We start from the raw sequence: 15,474 nt of genomic DNA, 5'->3' as shown, positions 1-15,474 counted from the left end.
ATGACAACCAATATTTATTGTAGATTTATTTATTTTATTTATTTATTTATTTATTTTGGTGGTACTGGGGTTTCTGGAAGCATGTCTAACCCCGCGCTACACTCCCAGACCTATTTTTTGTACTTTTTTATTTGGAAACAGGGTCTCTTTGGAACGGGGATTACAAGCGTGCACCACCACACCTGGCCTTTATTGTAGATTTAATATATCATTTCAGCCAATTCCAAATGTCAGGTGATCATTAAAATAGTTACACTTTGGGCCAGGTGTGGTGGCTCAAGCTTGTAATTTCCGCGCTTGGGAGGCTGAGACAGGAAGATCGCACAGGTTCGAAGCCAGCCTCAGGTACTTAGTGAGGCTCTCAGCAACTTAGTGAGACCCTGTTTCCAAATAAAATATAAAAAGGGTCTGGGAGTATAGCCTGGAGGTAGGAAGCCTCTGGGTTCCACCCTCAGTACTACCAAAAATATAAATAAATAAATAAATAAATAAATAAAATAAAATAGTTACACTTTGTAATTGTGTTAGCATCTGGTGTCCTTTGAGCTTTAGTTCAGTAATTTTAATGTATGAAGTAATTATTTTAATTTTTTAAGAATTCTGTATAAGTTCAAAATGAACATTTCAGAATATCATATCCGCAGTTTGCAAAAACTGATTAAAATACCATGAGCACTTTAATTTGCTTTTATACTGTTTTTCTCATGACTTGATAAATAATGTGCCAGTATAAACACACCTGCAGAAAATACTAAAACAGGTATAAGACAAAATATAGCTGAGCAATTGCTTTATAACAGATTTATGAGGATAGGAAAATCCATAAATGGTTGTTTAAGTTAGCTTTAGGACATTTATTTTGTGTGGTCGATATTATTAGGAGAGAATTTGGAGCTTTGCACAATTAAGCCTGATAGATGGGCCATTTTAAAAAGGTGCTTTTAAAAAGTTAACTTTGTAGATGGTAAAAGTAATTTCAAACAGCACTTTTCAGGTCATTAGTAAAGAGATGATTTGTGCTTTTGTGCTTTTTCCTTCAGCTTCTTACTCTCAAAAATGTCCACAGTTACAAAGAATTGATAAATAATTTGACTCAATTTACATTTATTGGGAATAAATGTTAAATAACAAATTATGTGCTGGACTTTTGCAACTGTAAATGTCAGAGCTGGATGGTGGCTTACAGATCATTTACTTCAGTGCAATTTTACAAATGAGAAAACTGAAGCCTGACCTCTCTTTATGTTAAAGAGCAGACTGGCATCATTCATACTTGATTCCCTGACTGCATATTCTCCATGTTTACATTGATTGTCCCAAATGGCTACATCACATCAGGTCTCTAAGATAAAACTGGTTCTTTTGGTATTTTTGCTATGAGAACATACACCATGAGTTATTTTTTTTCCCAATCCTCTTTATATGCATGAAGTATGAGTAGAATACATATGTGTATATAATAATTATTTAGGTTGGTATATAATTATACATTCATATAATTTCTTATTAGGGTTATTTTGCTTAAATCATGGAACAAAACACTTCAGAACCAAAATTACATTAAAGGAGGATTTGCCTCTGTTCTATATACTTTTATTGGTACAAGGTAATTATATATTATAATGAGATTCAAAATGTTACACACATACATGTACACAGTCTTTGGTTAATCCCTCTGTAAATCCCTTCTTTTCCATTTTTTATTTTATTTTTTTGTGTGTGGAACTGGGGATGGAACCCAGGGGCATTCTACCTTCTTTTCCATTTTTTATTTTATTTTTTGTGTGTGGAACTGGGAATGGAACCCAGGGGCATTCTACCTCTGAGTTACATCCCCAGCCCTATTTTTATTATTCTTTAGTTTTGAAACAGAGACCCACTGAGTTGCAAAGGGCCTCACTAAGTAGCTGAGGCTGTCCACTAACTGGAGTTCTCCTGTTTCAGCCTCCCAAATGCTGGGATTGCAAGCATGCTCCACTATACCTGGCTTTTTTCCATTTTTTTAAACAATTAAATCACTCAATGTAGTAAAAAGAGCAAGGGTTCCAGGAACTGGAGAAACATGAATTATTTGTGTTATGTAATAAGTACCCTGAAGAAAAGTCAATGAACCTCTTTTTTCCTCCCTTTGCATAATTAGAATGTTGAATTTTTCCTTAAAAAGAGTTGCTGAGATGTTGTCTAATTTGTGACTTGACATTCCTGCCAACATTGACCACTCTTTATTATTAAACTGAGAGGAAGAATGTTCATAAAATTTATTCAGGATCACAAACCTGATTATTTTTTAAGATAATCATGTTGCAGAGTTGTTCGCTGTAAGTTGAGCAATGTTTTCATTATACTTTCAGTTTCCTAAACTTATTTATTTATTTATTTATCTATTTATTTATTTATTTATTTATATCATATTGAAAATGGCATGCATTCAGAGCTGTGCTTGGTGCTCTCTCCTCCCCCCACCTCCTTCTCCAACCATCAGTGTCCAGGTTAACCATGCTACATTCTTACATTTATACATATTCAAATGTAGCTCCACCATTAATCAACCTCAGCCTTCTTTCTCTCCTACCCTTCAATCCTAGCTTTGCTGAGGTTTCCCCTCTATTATCTGAAGTCCCTCTGGTATTCCTAATACTCCCTAGTTTGGGCATATTAGAGAAAACATGTCCCTTCTCTTTTTGTGCTTAGCTGATCTCACTTAACATAATGTTCTCCAGGTCTTTCCATCTTCTTGCGAATGACATGATTTTGTTCTTCTCTATTGCAGAGTATAATTCCAATGTGTGTATTTCCCATAATTTTGCAATCCATTCATCTGTTGATGGAGACCTAGGTTGGTCTGATATTTTGGTTATTATGAATTGCGCTACTATGAACATGAGTATGCATATGTTACTGTAGTTCTCTGATTTCAACCCCTTTTAAAAAATACCCAGGAGTGGTATGGTGGATCCATTCCCAGTTTTCTAAGGAATGTCCACACTGATCTCCATAGTGGCTGAACTAGTTTGCACTCTCACCAACAGTGTAAAAGAGTTCCTCTTTCCCCACATCCTCTTCAGCATTTGTTGTTATTTGATTTCTTTATGCTTGCCACTCTGATTGGAGTTAGATGGAATCTCAGTGCAGTTTTGATTTGCATCTCCCTGATGGCTAATGATGTTGAACATCTTTTCATGTATCTTTTGGCCATTTGTATCTCTTCTTATGTGAAGCTTCTATTCAGATCAGTTGCTCATTTTTTGATTGGGTTATTTGTTTTGCTAGTGTAGGGTGTTTTGAGCTCTTTGTATATTCTAGATATTAGCCCTCTGTCAGAGTGGTGGCTGGTAATGATCTTCTCCCATTCTCTAGGCTTTCTCTTTAGGTTCTTCATGGTTTCCTTTGATGAGCAGAAACTTTTTAGTTTGATGTCATCCTACTTGTTAAATCTTGCTTTAATTTCCTGCACCTTGGAGGTCTTGTTGAGAAAGTTACTGCCAGTGCCTATATGTTGGAGTGTTGACCCTATGCCCTCCTCTAATAACTTCACAGTCTCAGGTCTAATTTCTAAGTCTTTGACCCATCTCAAATTGACTCCTGTGCATGGTGAGAGGTAAGGATTTAGTTCCATCTTTCTACAAATGGATAGCCAGTTCTCCCAGCACCATTTGTTGAAAAGGCTGTATTTTTTCCTCTCACTCCATTAGATCAATATTCAGGGCAAAAGATGAGTAAAGACTCTTCAGCACTAAAGAAATCTATAAACCTAATGGACCTAATAGATATATACAGAATATTTCAACCAGAAACAGAAGATTAAACATTCTTCTCATGTCCCTAAACTTTAGATTCTCTAGGAAATATACTAAATAAAGATAAACATTCCAGTGTTTTACACACATAACCACATCCATAAGCACTTTCTACGTGCAGAAGTATATACATAGTGCCATGAAGGATGTACAGGTGAAGAAGACCTGGATCATGTTTTCACACAGCTTATTATAGTCAATGGAAGAAGAGATAGATACACAGATATTTATAGTCTCGGCAGAATATGAAAAGCCAATTCAAAAGCAATGGAAAGTAGTGCTTTTACCTGGGTTATAGGAACACTATTGTTATTTGTCCCATATTTCAATAGATAACAATGTGAGCAGCATCCTCACCTTGATAAGTTCTAGAAAAATAATGGCAAGCATATTGGTTCCATATGGTCTCTCATAAAGCACACAGACTGGTGTGGAAGGCAGACATTTATAAATAATTGTACAAATGTGAAATTTTAAACTCTTAAGTGCTCTGTGAGGAAAGGTTACTAAGAGAAAATATAGCATTCTGATATGATTTAATTTCAAATTTAGAGGTAGCTTCTTGAAAAAGTATTTTTTTTTCTTTAGATCTTGAGCTAATAGCTAAAGTGTGAATGGGAATAAAAAGGGTAATGGAAATATCCCAGGATATGGCATAAACAGAACCAGAGGTAAAATGGAGCACAGTAGACTTAAGATCCAGAGTATGTTTATGAGGCCAGGTTAGGGAAGCAAGATGAGGATGCTCTGAGAAGACACTGAATTGTTATGCAACAAGGTCATTTTAAGGATTTAGCTCTCTGTTTTAAGAGCAATGGGAACATATTGAAGGTTTATAAGCACAAATATACTATAATCAGATTAGTTTTGTTTTGCTTTGTTTTATTTTAATCAGGTTGGCTGCATTGTGGGATTAGATTAGGAAAAAATAGAAGATAATTGTTTAGATGAATGCCTTTTGATAGCTAGGCCTGAGTAGTGGCAATAAAGATATAGGTGGGTAGGATCAGAAATAGTTACAAAATAAAAGCAGTACACTTTGGTAAGTCATCATTTATTTTTAAGGGGGAAGGAAAGGGCTAGATTTTTGACTTTCTGAAGATTGACCTAGGGACAGTAACCATCAAAATTATGTTCCTAAGGTTTATGTCGGGAGGCATACACATTGTCATAGATTGCTGGGTAGTTGCTTTTAAATCTTGGATTCCACAGTGGACAAATATATGAGTAGCAACATTTAGTAACCATAGTTTATGAGAAAATGGAGACATTTTTAAAAGAGGAAAGGAAAGTACTATTAACATTTTCTGAGTATGTGCTATATTGCAGGCATTGCATGGTGGACTTTTGTATAAATTGATGTGTGGGGTTATTTGTTAGTATGTATTTTGATAAGTTTTTAATTAAATGACATATAGCAAGGTTTTTTGTTCCATCTTATTGACCACTCTTTGTCACAGGGACTGTCTTGTGCACTGTACGATCTATCTCAGCCTCCCTGGCTTCTGTCCACCAGAAGCTACGGACTCTGCCCCCTTCTCCTACAGGCTTCAGTCATGACAACCACAACTGTCTCCAAAACCATTGTTCCACAGAATAACATGAGAGATTTGATGGGAGGCAAAAAGTTCATAGTATTTTATGAATCCATTAAATATACTCTAAAAATTCCCCTTTTATTCTCTCTAATTTTATGTCTGAAAAGTTGAAAGACATAATGACAGGCTTTTATGTTAAACTCAATCTTTCCCCTCCCCAAAGAAATCATACCTGTTACTAAAGTATCCTAAGAGTTTTTAATTGTTAGAGATATCATTCATGAGTACCTGTGCATATAATTTATCTGGCATACCAGTGACTGCTTTTTCTTAGTACATATGCAGATAGCTTTACTACTTGAAACTCAGTATTCTTCTGTTTAGTACAAATATGCTCCTTCCAAAAAAATCATAACTCAGTACTTTATTCCTATCAGATTCTTTTTGCATGAAGTGTTGACAGTTCTGGTCTGTCAGATTTGCTAGTTGAGCCCTGCTTTTAAAAAAAAAATACTAAAAATGAAAAAAATAGATCAATGTAAAGATTTATTAGAAATTAGATAGTAATAATGACAACTAATATCTATTAATTGGTGAAACATTTTCAGTGTCAGGATGATTTAATTTGTAGTCAATATAGGAAACTGCTCTTCTCTGTTTACTAATAGACTTGGCCCTATTATAGAAAATTTTGCTTAACTTATAATATCTTCTATTGAGTCATATGAGGAATTTAACATGCATAAGTTATTTTAAACCCCCAAACTAGGGCAGTTTTCTACAATTGCATTTTTAAATACTGTAGAGTCTCTTGTTGATAGGGAGGAATCTCAATCTTTATTTAAGTATCATAAGGATGGTCCTCATAAGGAGAGACTCAAATTTGCCTTTATGCCTCAAATATTTAAATTTTAAGGTGAAAATACCAAAACATTAATCATAATTTTGTCATAATATATGTTGATGTTTTATTTTCTTGGAATTTTTTGAGGTTTTCTGATTTTGACAGAGAATTTACATAGGTATAATGTGTCTTCAATTTAAGATGATGAATCTGAATATGAGCTTAAGGTGAGGGATACAACTGAAGTGATATTTTTAAGGACTTTTTTCCTACTAAAATATACAGAATCTGAAGGAAAATTATTGGGGAAGAGGGACATATCAGCCATCCTGTTTTGCCTCTGAATTACCTCACTTTAAAATCCTAGCACAGAAAGCACTTGAAGATTCATCTTCTCTATCCCTTTGCGAAACAGGGTTATATTTTAAGCTGGGGTGGCCAAATGGAAATAAACTCCATTTTTAAAGACCTCTAGGGACATCACAGTTGGCAGCCTGCATGGTTCACTGACCTTTACTGTTAGCTACTCCTCTTCTTTGCTTTGCCTAAGATGTTCCTGCTTTCACTTAGCCCATTAGCTCCTTCTCCTCTGGCCTAAAGACTGGCCAGTCTCTGTGTTTATGACACCTAATCTGAAGACTTCTAAAGTATCTGTTTAGCCAACTTGTTGTCTTCAGACCAGAAAAGTCGTTTCCTCCAGCTCTTATAAAAATTTTTTTCTAACCCTTATCATCTTCCTGACTCATGCCTCCTGAATATGACAAGCAGAAAAATGGAATCTTTTATTCCTCCCTAACTTTTTCCCTTTCCTCCCAGCCTCCTTTTCTGCTTTATTTCTGTCATTCCTTCTATTCTTTTCCATGTTTTCTTCGGTTCTTATCTTGTGTACATCTAAAGATTATGGCCTGGACAATGTACACTCTTACATTATAGAGTAGTCAAAATAACTCAATTACCTCTGCACCACATTCAAGAGAGAGAAACTTTGTGTGTATTTGGGAAGGGGAGGAACAGCTAAATTCTTCTAGACTTTTTTAAACAGTTGTTGTTTAAAAATGACCAGTTACATATATTTTGTGTCTTCTAATGTTTACAAATAGATTTTTTCTCTTTTAGACTCAGAAGACACCAGAGAATTTTTAATGATAAAATATATATGTATTCTAGAAATTATATATAATATATATTTCATCTTTCTCATCACTCTCCTGCTCCTCCCCCAACTGATACAGTGTAGGTTAAAAAAAAAAAAAAAAAAACTAAGCCTCATGGCAAGTTTCCCAATCCTTTACCCTGACCCAAATCTCCCAATATTAGAATATTTAGAGTTATAACGATATATAACGTAATGTAGTTTTGTTAAAGAAAACAGAAATTTTTAATCTCATGGAAATGTAGCTTTATTTTTCAAAAGTTATTTTAACTACCCTTTTACATATTTACTATGAAAATTAGTTTTGTCAAAATATCATTTTTCAGCCATGCGTGGTGGTGCACGCTTGTAATCCCAGTGCTTGGGAGGCGGGGGCAGGAGGTTCGAAGCCAGCCACGCTGGCTTAAGAGACCCTGTTTCCAAATAAAAATATAAAAAATGGGTCTGGGAGTGTAGCCCGGAGGTAGAAGGGTTTTCAGGGACCCCAGCACCACCACCACCAAAAAAAAAGAAAAAAATATATCATTTTTCTCATGCTTTGAAGAAGCTATTTAATTTGCTATGTAGGGATTTTGAGTGATGGAATGACTAATAAATTGGCTCACCCTTAAATGGTCGCATTGGTTCTTATTGCAAAAATGTACTTTCCAAGCAGCTTTAAGTCTGTATTATCATTTAAATTGTTTCTTGTATCTTTTAGACAATAGCTAAATATTCTTAACTATAAATTCTTTAAAAATGGTTTTCTTACATGCAGGTGGCAATGATTGGGGTGGTAATGATTAGGTTAAACATTTTATAACAGTTGAAATCTCAAATGAAATATGTGTTGCCTCTACTGACTAACTGATAGGAAGATTAATATAGAGACCTGATTTAGTCAAGAGGCCTGGAAGCCAGCCTTTGTTTAGTCGTCTGTAACCTAGAGAAAGCTATTTAATAATGTAGGTTCTCTGTTTTTCTGGTGCAGAAAAACGAGGGCTAGACTAGTAAGTTCGATGGTCTCTTCCAGCACCAGTGTTTTATAGTTTTATTGTTTTATTAGAGATAGAGACAGACGGGCCTTTCCTCTTTACTAGAAGGAAGGAATTTGGGAGAGAGGTGTTTTGAGCTTTTAAAGGGGAAGGAAAAGATGAAGAGACTTAGGAAAAGAGAAAGTAGAAGTGGAGACTCTGAAACTTGTGCATTTCGAGCTAGCAGAATGCATGAACAAATTCCAAGCTACTCTGTTCTTTTTTTTTTTTTCCTGTTTCTTTCTGATATGCTCAATGGGATAATAATGAGCACTGCCTATTTCATAGAAAAGTCCCTGCTCTCTGTATGAAAAGAAAATCTTTTGACTTATCCCTAGGAGAAACATAAAGAAAGCAGAACTTTGTGGAAAACTTCAACTTCTGTAACTATCCTTTAGGAGGGAAAGTTAGGAATGATAAGTTCCTTCCTGAGTAAAAGGTTTTTATGTGGAGGATGTTACTGGATTTTATATGTTTAGTGAAGCTGGAACAAATAAGAGGGCGTCTAAACTGTGTACAGACAGGTTTTCATTTAGATAAGAGTAAGCTTTTCCTGATAATCATGGTTGTTAAAAGCTTAAATGATCATTCAAGATAGAATCTTCTCAACAACCTTTCATGTTTTAGAGGCTTCTGTTGTAGATGATGTTCTGAGATAATTTTTAAGGTCCTTAATTGGCTGTTAAATATTTTTCAGTTACCATTTGTCATTGATATAATACATGATTGTGTTATCCTGAAGTTCTTATATTGTATTTTAATTAATAAAAAGATTCTAATGCTATGGTTTGATCATTGATTAAAAATTATACAGAAAGAAAGGTCACTAGTTAAGCCTTTTAAAATTATCTAAGGAATTTTAAATTCCTGAAAGCATGTGAGAATTTTTAGGAATCATTTCTCTATAGGCTTCCAACTTCATTTCATTAGCCTAATATGATCAAGTTTGTTTGTTTGTTTGTTTGTTTATTATTTTTGTGGGGCTAGGGATCAAACTCAGGGGCATTCGACCTCCGAGCTATACCCCCTGCCCGATTTTTTATTCTTTATTTTGAAGCAGGGTCTCACTGAGTTGCAGAAGGCCTCACTAAGTAGCTGAGGCTGTCCTCAAACTGCGATCCTCCAGTTCAGCCTCCCAGATGCTGGGATTACAAGCTTGTGCCACCACGCCCGGCTAGAGCAAGTTTATTTTCAGATATTAAGCCAAATGATAACTCTACAACCTCTTGTTTCAAAATAAATTTTTATTATCACAGTTTATCAGATCCTCTGAGTTTTGTAGTTCCTAAATATTTCTTCCTGTAATTTAAACAACATCATCTTGAAGGTCTCATGAGATGTAATGATGCCTTATTTACTCTGTTTTTCTGAGTCTAAATAGCAAAACTAATGGTGATATTATAAACACTAAGCCAAAGTAAGGGGATTTAAAAAATTTCTAATGTGTTTGAATGAAAAATTATGCTTGCTTCTCTATTTAGAATGCAAAATAAAGACTCTTCTTGAGAAGAATGTGTGAGTTAAAATGTGTTTCTAAATTATCTTCAATTTTTGCATATATGGAAATTTATACCCTAAAACTCTGTCTCTATTTTATAACTATACTAGTTCACAGTAGTTACCCTTGGCATTTATTTAAACTACACGAACATGGTTCAAGTCTAATTAATTTTGACTTGCTGACAGATATGAGAGTTATGTATTTGTGGTAAATTTAGTGTGGGTTTCAACTGTGTTATAATGAAAAGTCCTGCATTTGACTGTAATTACCTTTACTTCCAAAATAAACAAAGTAATTGTTGTCTAGCATGTTGAATACTTGAGCTTTCTATATTAAAATGTCCAGCATTACAGCAATGAAATCAGGTGATGTGATTTGGGCTTATAGATAGGTTTAAATATTTTTTTCTGAACTCATAATTTATTTACATTTTTCTATGCATCTTCTCAATTAAATATATAAAATAATTTAAGTAAAATATTTAGAAATAGCCTTCCTACTCAATTTATGATCATGAATCAGCAGTACCTGTTATTTGTTAGGAATGCAAAATCTTAGGCCTGAACTTCCTGAATCATATAATGCATATTTTTTATCAGATCCTAAGGTGATTTGCATGCTTGTTCATGTGTGGGACGCATGAGTTCAGTGGAATATTACTGGTAGCATTAACCTACAAAACTAATCTGGAGGGAGTTATAGGTTTAACATTCTTTGTCTTTAGAAGATGCTCTATTTTGGTTTCCATGTAGCCTCAGTAGCTAAGATGTGTAGTGTTTTAAAATGCATTACATATATAGTTTTCTAACATGTCATCTGGTAGCAAAATGTAAAGTCATTGAAACATGTCTTATAATTTTATAACTCTCATCCATTGTTACTCTGCCATTTAATCATGGTACAGATTTGAAGGTTCATTTCTATTTTTCTTAATTTATTCATGATTATACATTAAATTCTAACAAATATTCATCCATGGATATTGTGAGCTGTGTGTCCAAATATTAATGTGCTCTTTATTTGACATTAAAAGAATTGTTGTTAAGTCGAATCGTATTACATTTTCTTTTTCATTTTTCCGTTGCCTTATTTTTATTTATTCCATGTTTTCTTTTTTTGTTTTAGTTGGGTCTGGTAAGTTGAAATTTTATTGGCCATCTTCTAATCACCGTGTCACTGTGACTGGAACTCCTCTTCCCCTTTCCATCCATACCCTTCCATGTCCTTCAACCAATCAGCCTCCATGTTTCACTTGTCATTGGCCACAAAGACAGACTGCACAGCATAAACTCTGCAGGAAGTATGGGTAACTGTGACAAAGAGGAAAGGTAATGGGGTTGCTAACTTTACGTCTAATTAAATCATATGTTATCTGCATCCTTTAATTTCTTCTCTCCTGAAATAAGTGATAGGATTATATCTTGGTTAAATAGTATTTTAGTGTATGTCTTATAAGATAAACAAACAAAAATATATGCCCAAAGAGTAATTTGAATTTGGTGGGAGTTTTTTGTTTTCTTTTTTTGCTTCAAAATGTTCATAAACTTATGTCGATTTAAGTTTTTATAACTATGCATTAGTAATACTCATGGTGCCGGGCGTGGTGGTGCACGCTTGTCATCCCAGCACTTGGGAGGCTGAGACAGGAGGATCACAGGTTCGAAGCCAGCCTCCACAACTTAGCGAGGCTTCCCACAACTTAGTGAGACCCTGTTTCCAAATAAGAAATAAAATCGGGCTGGGGGTTTAGCTCAGGGGCAAAATGCCTCTGGGTTCCATTCCCAGTGCCACACACACACACAGGAATTGAAAGTACTGTTGGTGAATACACTTGTACTGAGACTGGTTTGTATTCATTGTCATTTCTCAGTATCAGATTCATTTTATTTTATGTATGAAACGCAACATTCTATCTCCAAAGTTTATCAAAATATGCTTTGTTAAATGTTCTCTCATAAGTAAGAAATCATCATGCTTCTCTTCTCATGGGGGAAAGCCCATTCATTCTATGAGGTTACTAGAATGACATTTTTAGAGAATTTTACATGAGTATACTACACTAAAGGCTATGTCAGTAATCTTTACCCAAAAAGACCCTTTCCCACAATTCTTTAAAAAGCAAACTAAAGTGATTGTCAATAATTGTGATGTGATAAATAACTGGCTATTTAATAAGATAGATTTTTATTTATACCATACATACAATATTATAGATGGATTAAAATTTAAATATAAAAACATATTAAGGTAATAGATTGAAAATGGAATTGGATATTTATACAGTATACCACACATTATATGCTATCATATAATTTTATTGATATAATAGCAAAAGGTTGCCTATACAGATTGAAAGGTTAATAAAATGGGAAAGTATATTTGAAAACATAGATGAAAAGTGAATAAAATTTTAGCATATCTACATTTCTTAGAAATCAAAAAGAACATAATATCCAAAATAAATAGAATATCAAAATATAAGATATCAGCCAGGCGTGGTGGTGCACGCTTGTAATCCCCGTGCTTGGGAGGTGGAGACAGGAGGTTCACGCAGGTTCAAAGCCAACCTCACTGGCTTAAGAGACCCTGTTTCCAAATAAAATATAAATAGGTCTGGCAGTGTAGCCCGGAGGTAGAAGGGTTCCATCCCCAGTACCCCCCCCCCACACACACAATATATATATATATATATATATATATATATATATATACACACATATATTGATATCAACATATAGATATAGATATAGATATAGATAGATATCAACGACAAAGTAATTTGAAAAATGTTTAACACCACCGATATAAAAATGTTAGTTAAGAGCAGAATATATTCTAGTAGGGCATGGTGGCGCACGCTTGTAATCCCATCCCAGCATTCAAGAGGCTGAGACAGGAGGATTGTATTTTGAGGACAGCCTCATCTACTTGGTGAGGCCCTTTGCAACTCAGTGACACCCTGTTTCAAAATAAAGAATAAAAACTAGGGCTGGGGGTGTAGCTCAGAGGTAGAATGCCCCTGGGTACCTTACCCAGTACCACCAAAAAAAAAAAAAAATCAAAGAGCAGTATACATTCTTAGTTTGACAATGATATTAGTGCTAAATGTTGGTGAAATTTAGGGAAAAAGATGATTTGTATGCCATTAGTGAAATTCTCAGTTGATAAACATTTCTGAGCACAGTTTAGTTTTTCATTTTAATTTACTCTAGATCTTTACATATTTTGCAATGCTATAATTTTACCTCTAGAAAATAAACTTGAAGGTATTTGAGAAAGAGGTCTTACTCTTAATATAGTCATTGTGAGTGAACCAAGAAAAATCTAAATTTAAAATAGTAAAGAGTTAAATAATTTAAGGTAATTTTTATTTTGATTATTACATAGTAAAATGATATTTTAGGAGAACTTTTTTTTTTTTTTTTTGGTGGTACTGGGGTTCCTGGAAGCCCTTCTTCCTCCAGGCTACACTCCCAGACCTATTTTATACTTTTTTATTTTTGGAAACAAGGGTCTCTTAAGCCAGCTGGGCTGGCTTCTAACCAGCTTGATCCTCCTGTCTCCGCCTCCCAAGCCCGGGGATTACAAGCATGTGCCATCATGCCCAGCTTAGGAGAACATTTTAAAGTACTATATTCCAATTTGCATGGTAGAATTGCTGGTGGCTGTTCTACTTTTCTTCCTTGTTCAATTTCCCAAATTTGCAACACTGCACATATATGACATTGTTAGCATGATTATGTACTTTTGAATATAACAAGTTTAAATATTTTAGCCTTCAGAAAACATTCTGATATTTTTTATAAATATCAGGTAGGTGCATATGATTAATGACCCTCACTACCTAAACAGATAGGTAACCATGGTAGATTGATAAGTAAAAGGATATTTAGTCCATTAATTTATTTCATATATATATATATATATATATATCTGATATTTAGTGTATATGTAAGAAGAGAATTTTTTATATATATTAAGGGTTTGCTATGTTGCCAGGCTAGCCTGAAACTTGTGGGCTCAAACCATTTCTTCTGTTTCAGCATCCTGAGTAGCTGGGACAATAGGCTCGTCATCTCCCTAGCTATGGAGGATTTTTTAAGGTTTATTTCTAAGACATGTCTTGTGACTGATGTCACTGTTGATGTTGGCTTGAGAATATGACTACAAAATATAGTAAATTCATTTCCAGGCAAATATCCTGTGTAGAAGGATTGCTTCGGGATAAATGTAGTTAGCATAAGTGTTTGTATGCTTTTTTCCGAGTAAGTCTTTGAGGTTTGAGGAGAGCTGGCATTTTATAAAAGAAACATAGAGTTTGGCACACATTCTTAGACATGCTCCTGAGATTTAGGAAAGAGACCACCCGAAGTTTATACTTGCCTAAGTGGTTTGAACATTTATATTTTCCTACTCAAATTCCCCTCATATTGGAAAGTCATATTCTCCCACTCATCTAATTAATCACTTGGTTTTCTTTCATCGAAAGAAACCAAACTCTAGCCTGGATTTAGTTTTTCTATCTAGTCAGTCCTCTTGATTTCTTGGTCAGATTTCTGTGTCAATTATTCCAAACCTTAACCAAGGAATAGAAGCTCCTGTATGGATGGGTACTGGAGGAAAAGCTCCATGCGATGGTACACATGCCTGTTATTATACCTGGGTAATGACAGTGTTTGCTCAATTCATGAGCAAACCACTCAATTACAATCACAGCTTTAAAAAAATTATAAGCTAGAACTTCAACATTACCAAGCTGAACTTAAACTATATCTCCTAACTCTGCATTTTCTTTCCTATAAGTTAAAGGACATTTGAAAGCAGTTGACCTGATTTTTCAGGTCTCCTATAATTTTCTAGTCAAATGGTATAATTTACTAGACCTCAAATTTTTTTTTATAAAGGCATAGAATAAAGCACACTAATCTAGATGTTAGGAGATCTAATTACTTTCTTCAGTTTTGCCATCATATACTTAGCCAAGTCACTCAACATTTCCCTTTAAAGGTTCTTAATATTTAATATATTTATAATGATCATATTAAGTAGCCTTAAATGTTCCTTTATGACATATGTGTTTATGACCTATGTACTTAAGTACCCAGAATAAGGGATATGTCAGTTTTTTGTTTTTTTTATAAATGTCTAAGTTTAGCTGGGTATGGTGACACATGCCTATAATCCTAGTCTTTGGAGACTGAGGCTGGAGGATTTCAGATTCATGACCAGCCTGAGTTATTTAGTGAGGCCATCTACAACTTAGTAAGACCCTATTTCAAAATAAAAAGTAAAATAGGGCTGAGGGTGTAGCTGGGAGATAGAATGCCTTGTGTTCAATCGCCAGCACCAAATACAAACTTGGGCATGCACACACACACACATACACACCAACACACACACATATGTAAGCTACAATTCACTAAGAAATATTAAGCAAGAGAAAGATATACTTCAAATATTATTACGAACAAAAATCTAATTCTTGTATGTGGATTGGTGACATTTGTAGACATAATCTGAATATAATTTTTATTCATTTTTAGGGAATTACCGTAAGTGACTAACATAAGTAACTGAAAATACTTTTAAAGGAAAGGTTAGAAATAATGGAAAAGTCTTTTAGAAGAA

The 15,474-nt window shown here is 34.3% G+C and overlaps 1 protein-coding gene across 1 annotated transcript in view; it reads left to right on the top strand.

Annotated features, from left to right (window-relative positions):
• ROBO1 (roundabout guidance receptor 1) overlaps window positions 1–15,474 on the top strand; it is a gene marked incomplete at both ends in the record, with an annotated part of 827,137 nt that overhangs the window by 722,953 nt on the left and 88,710 nt on the right. The gene's annotated exons all lie outside the window — the stretch shown is intronic.

This window comes from Muscardinus avellanarius, assembly GCF_963383645.1.
Source record: "Muscardinus avellanarius genome assembly, chromosome: 5".
NCBI lineage: Eukaryota > Metazoa > Chordata > Mammalia > Rodentia > Gliridae > Muscardinus > Muscardinus avellanarius.
Note: the sequence above shows the minus strand (reverse complement) of the source record. Positions and strands in the feature narration are given on the sequence as shown.